Source organism: Ictidomys tridecemlineatus, chromosome 2 (assembly GCF_052094955.1).
Source record: "Ictidomys tridecemlineatus isolate mIctTri1 chromosome 2, mIctTri1.hap1, whole genome shotgun sequence".
Classification (NCBI taxonomy): Eukaryota; Metazoa; Chordata; class Mammalia; order Rodentia; family Sciuridae; genus Ictidomys; species Ictidomys tridecemlineatus.
The window spans coordinates 138,709,120-138,715,211 of record NC_135478.1 but is presented as its reverse complement, the minus strand read 5'-3'; the positions used below and the strand labels follow the sequence as shown (position 1 = coordinate 138,715,211).

Genomic DNA, 6,092 nt, shown 5'->3' with positions numbered 1-6,092 from the left:
TTCTTCAGGCTCTGTTGTTATTTGCTAAGAAATCTGTTTCCCTTCAATAGATGAATGGATAAAGAAGCTGTGGTATATATATATACAATGGAATACTACTCATCCTTAAAGAAGAATGAAATTATGTAATTTATGGGTAAATGGACGGAATTAGAGAATATCATGCTAAGTGAAGGAAGCCAATCCCACAAAACCAAAGGCCAAATGTTTTCTCTGATAAATGGATGCTGATCCATTATGGGAGGGGGAAAGGGAAGAAGGAAGGAACTTTGGATTGAGCAGAAGGGAGAGAGGGGAAGGAGGGGGGGTTAGGGAGTGAGGAGGGAGATGGTAGAACGATATGAACATTATTAACCCTATGTATGGGTATGAATGCATGAATGGTGTAACTCTACATCATGTACAACCAGAGAAATGAAAAGCTGTGCTCCATTTGTGTAAAAAAAAAATAAAAATTATTAAAATAAAAAAGTTTCCTTCCACTCTTGCTGTTACTCATTTAAAAGTTATCTGCTCTTTCAAATTAATTAATTTATTTTTTTAATTTTTGGTCTTTGGCAACTTTGATATAATGTAAACAGGTGTAGATGTTCTTTGCTTCTATACTGTTTGAGATTCATAGTGTTTCTTGGTCTATAACACTTTTAGTGATGGAACTTTTTCATTTATTTCCTCTTTACTGCTTCTTTCAATTTCTTTTTCTTCTTTTCTTCTAGGGAAGCAATTATAGGCATGCTAGGCTTTTTCTGCATATTTTATATCCTTCATATAATTTTATATAATTTTTGTCCTTTTTATTTCATCTGTGATCTTCAATCTACACTTTTCTATTGACTTATATTCCATTTCTCTTATATTCTTTTCTTTCAATATTTTTAGTGTATCTTTATGACTGTGTGTGCAGTATTTGTTTGTTTGTTTGTTTTCTTTTGGAGATTATGCTGAATGTAAAAAGTGAGGCTGTGGACAAATGCACTCCTCTCCCCTGACACTCTGGTTTTAAATGTCCCCACTCTTAATTATAAGGTGGTTATAGTATCATATATTAGCACTATATACTAATAAAATCAATATAGGAGATAACCATATTCTGTATCTAATCACATTCTATATCTACTCTCCTATTAGTCCCTATTAGTTATTTATTTTATTTTTCAGTTTCATAATTTCTATTTGATTTTTTAAAAATAGATTCTAGTATAAAATTATCTGTTTTCATCTACTTTCTTCAAACTATTAACTACAATTATTTTAAAGTCTAGAATTCTGTACCTCCTTGTGCATTTGTTTCTATTTTCTGTTTGTTTTCATGGTTTTGATTTATTTGGTCTTATCTCCTGGCATGCCTGCTAAGAGCAGCTGAAGTTTGAACATTGTGCATAAAGAGTTTGAGAACCAGTTGGCTGATCTAGGCGGTGGTATCATGCTCCAGATGGGCAGGTGAGGCTGTTATGATGGTGAAATTTCTTTGATCTATGCAAGAATCACTTACTTACCTTATTTAATTCAATAGAAATTGGGCTTCCAATTTATGATGGAATATTTTTAGTTCCAAGACCTTTCATAATTCCAAATAAAAAACTGAGATAATTATAAGAGCACCATTTCCTTGGTTTTCTTTCATTTTCCCCTTAACTAGATATTCCTCACTTCTGAGCATCTCGGCCATCCCTTTCTGCTCCATTTCCAGATATCCAGTTGCAAATTAGCTGGACTTTGGTAAAAAAGAAGAATTGACAACCAGATTCACCTATATGAACTTCCTTTCTCCTGAGGATTTTATTTCTTCAAGGTCTAACTGCCTGGGGAGCTTTCTAAAGCCTTCAAACCAATAGATTTTTTATTTCACTCAATTTCTTTTAGCTGTTCTCAGTAGGAGGATTTATCCGCAAGAATCTTTTCTACAAATACTGAAATTTGAAATCCCTCAAGCATGACTTATTTTTGAATCATATAAGACTTTCACTCACATAATAGTAAGAGTGCATATCTGCTGAATGAAAAATGTGAACGTTGACCAAAAATGAATTGCACAATGTTGGCCAAAAATATTATGTCCCAGCACTGTAAAGAAGTTCAGAAATAATCAGAAATTACCAAAATTAAGGAGCCCTTAAATAGACAGAACCTAAGGCCAGTGCCAATTTTTTTGCCTCCATTTTCTTTTTAAAAATGCATAGATGTTCAACAAAATCATTATAATATTTATAAAGTATTAATTTATGTCATTGACATAGATTGGAAGGCAAATTAGAGCTATTTGACAGACATACTTTTCTTTCAATACTTTCAGTGTATCTTTATGACTGTGTGTGTAGTTTTTTGGTTTTTTGGGTTTTTTTTTGAAATTATGTTAAATGTTAAAAGTGAGGCTGTGGACAAATGCACTCCCCTCCCCTGACACTCTCATACACTCTGGTTTTAAATGTCTTTGCTCTTAATTATAATTAAATGAGATGATTATAGTATCATATCTTAAGGCTATTGTTAATAAAATCAATATAGGATATAACCACCAAAATTATGAGGAGAAGCCACAGGGATACAAAATGATTCTATAAATTTCATATACATAGATATGGATATATATTGCATATATATTTCTGTGTGTATATCCAGCTATCTATATATAATGATCTATAGATAGATAGATACCCACAAATATATATAGTATATGTATACATATTATAATATGTAAATGTACATATATGCATATGTATATATATATATATATTCTTTTACCCTAAACATAATACACAGTTTATCTCCTACTTTTGTGTTTGCTAATATTACTAATTTGCTAATATTATTGCTAATTATTATCTTTTTTCCACCTTTATTCTCTACAAAGCTTAGCTGAAATAAAATAAACAACATCTGACACATAATAAGAAATACCCCACCCTTAATAAATATTTCAGGACAGTTAGCCTTCCTGTCATTTTGCAACTTGGACTGTTCATCTTTAAGAGCTTGGTTTTTCAATGCTAGTGTGCTTGAAATGGTTTTGAGGTTTTGCAGTCTGTTGACACCCTGAGGAACTTGGAACACTTCAGCTTCCTTTTGTTGGGTGAGCAGTCCAGGGTCTTTGTGAATGCAGCAGAGCATGGGAGGGCTGCAGTGGCCCTGCTGTTAGCAAAGAATCCTATTTGGAAGTCAGACAAGTAGCCCATCTCTGCACTCCACCTTGAGAAAGCTGCTCTTCCAGGTAAGTGCAGGAGACTTGGGATAGGGACACGTGAATGACAGTGATGTCTCAAGAAGGCATGCTGAGCTGTGGGTCTGGTTTAATTCAGAATCTTCAGAAGCACTTGCTGTAAAAAGGAAGGTTATTTACTGTGACCATGACTCCTTTTATTAAAGAAAGAATTTTCTGTACTTCCAATCTAGTTTAAATTTGAAATTTAAATTTAAGTGGTTTCAGAAACTGTCAAAAAAGATTTTGCCTAAAAACATCATAGATAACCTGGTATTCATACAATTATTCAGATGCTTAACTTTTAAGTGATATGTTAATTTTGTTTTCATTATCAAAATATTTTAACTCTATTACTGGCAATATTGTTGCATGTAGTCTGAAATCATTCTGATAACCCGAATCAATAGAAAGAAATAATTAATAGTAATCCTGATAGTTAGGAAATTCTAAAGAACTGTTTCTAAAATAGCTTGTGAATAGTTATTGTAATTCTTCTCATTTGATTCTTGTTACTACATGACAGAAAGGATCTGAAAATAACTTTAAAAATCACTTAAATAAAAATTAAGAACACTATTCTTTCAAATAATTTTACTTTACATAAAACGGCTTCTATGCCATTATTTACTATTTATAGGAAGTAGTGTGTTTCAAATAAGTGGAATGAAATATAAAGTTTTAAAAATGAAGCCAGCAACACGTAACCTGAAATTAAGAGTTTAGTTTTGCTTCTTTGCAGTGTGATTTTCCATGAGTCACTAAATTCACTGGACTTCAGCTTCTTACACACCCGCATAAGCATACTTGTTTATCTGAGAAATTACTTATTAAGCACTCCAGTTTTCTTTTCTTTTCCCTCCCTCCCTTCTTTCCTTCCTTCATTCCTTCTTCCTTCCTTCCTTTCTTTCTTTTTTTTTGTGGGTCGGGGGTACTGGGGATGGAACTCAGGGACATTCAACCACTGAGCTACATTCCCAACCCTATATTGTATTTTATTTAGAGACAGGGTCTCACAGAATTGCTTAGCACCTAGCTCTTGCTGAGGCTGCCTTTGAACCCATGATCCCTGTCTCAGCCTCCTGAGCACCATCACGTCCGGCTATTAAACACTCTAGTTTTACAACTCCTTATTTTCTTTTTCATTGGGTTTAAATCAATCAATTCATTAACTATCAATATTTTAGTTAAGTAGTAGAAGTAATGAGACCATTGAAGGAGGAATCAGGCAGTATGGATTCTAGTAGTGTTTTCTAGTAATTGGCTGAATAATTTGAGAAATACTGGACTATTCTAGGTCAGAAGTTTGGCAAAATTTTTCAATAAAAGGCTAGATAGTACTTCAGGATTTACAGGCCAAGAGATAAAATCGAGGATAATATATAAGTATTGCATAGCAATTTAAAAACATGAAAACCATTATTAGTTCACTGACTGTACAAAAAAGGTGAAGTGAGGCAGGTTTGACTTATGGGCCATTATTTTCCAACTCATGTTTTTGGAGATGATTTTCAACAATTATAAAAAGAAAGACAGACTAGAACTGATATGATCAGCTTGAGTTCATGAGATGCCAAGGCAGTTCATGGATGTCTTTAAGGGGATTCACCAGTCCCCTCACACTGCACACAAAAGTGTGAGCATATGTAAATAGTGGGGTTTGTTTTAATGGGGAAAAATTACAGATTACATCACATTTTTTAATATGGTGCAAAATCTAATTTAGGTAAAGGGCCACAGGACTAGCTGATTTCAAAAACAATTTTTCAAATCTAAAACTCAACGAACCTATGAAGTGTTTATTGGTATTTACTGTGTATAAGCTATTGTGCTAGCATTATAAGAAATGTGTCATGTTATGACTAATGTGTCAGAAATATTTTTAAAAAGATTAGAATATGTGCAAATAGGCAATATCCTTCAAATAACCTTGAGAAAAATTCCATCATTAGGCAAATATTTCTTTTTTTTTAAGAGAGAGAGAGAATCTTTTAATATTTATTTTTTAGTTTTTGGTGGACACAACATCTTTATTTTTTATTTTTATGTAGTGCTGAAGATTGAACCCAGCACCCTGCGCATACCAGGCGAGCACGACACCCCCAAGCCACATCCCCAGGCCCTAGGCAAATATTTCTGAAATATTATTTTGCAAATTTTCTTCAAAGCTAGTTCATTAGGTAGACCAAATTGCTTGCCACATTTTCTTATCTCCCCATCTTATTTTGGATGTTAGTGATGATTTGTGAGGATCATAATCAAATTTAATATAAACAGAACCTTCTTCATAAAAATATGATTTGCTTAAAGGCAGGAGCCATACCTCTTCTACCTTTGTATTCTAGAGAGGTGTTTGGTGGACAGTAAGTACTGAATATCCTTGATATAGGTATGTGTACAAATGAAGGAAAAGATAAGCACACCATCATGGAAATTGTGTGCTACATTTGCTGAAGGTCTGGAACCCCAAATACTTTAAAAAGTATTTGGCGTTCCAATATACTTTGGACTTAGCTTTTCCAATAATCTTTGGACTTAGTCCAAAGTTGCTAAGTCCAAAGATTGCTTCTCTTTTCAAAGTTGAATGTAACCATCATTTCAAAATACTTGGTTAACTAAAGATTGAAGTTCCTGGGGATTAAGTCACTTTTCTTTAAGGAGTGACATCTGTTGAATTTAACTCATGAGTAAAAGAAATCTTTCCTACAAAGTTTCAGGTAACTCACTTTCTGGGATGAACTGACCAGAGACTGAAGGTTTGTTATTTGCTCTCAGCACCTTAGCATCTGAGCACTTCCTGCCCTGAGCTCTGGTAGAGAGGATTGCTGGCTGAAGAACTATTATAATTATAATTATTATTATTATTGACAATCTAAAAGTCTGACCAAATAGAATG

At 33.3% G+C, this 6,092-nt stretch overlaps 1 long non-coding RNA gene across 1 annotated transcript in view; it reads left to right on the top strand.

Moving 5' to 3' along the window:
* Positions 1-3,071: 3,071 nt before the first annotated feature.
* The window catches only part of LOC144370179 (uncharacterized), a 35,214-nt gene continuing 32,193 nt past the window's right edge, over positions 3,072-6,092 (top strand). The window contains exon 1 of the long non-coding RNA XR_013430094.1: positions 3,072-3,208. This is a non-coding gene — a long non-coding RNA (uncharacterized LOC144370179). The remainder of the gene's footprint in view (positions 3,209-6,092) is intronic.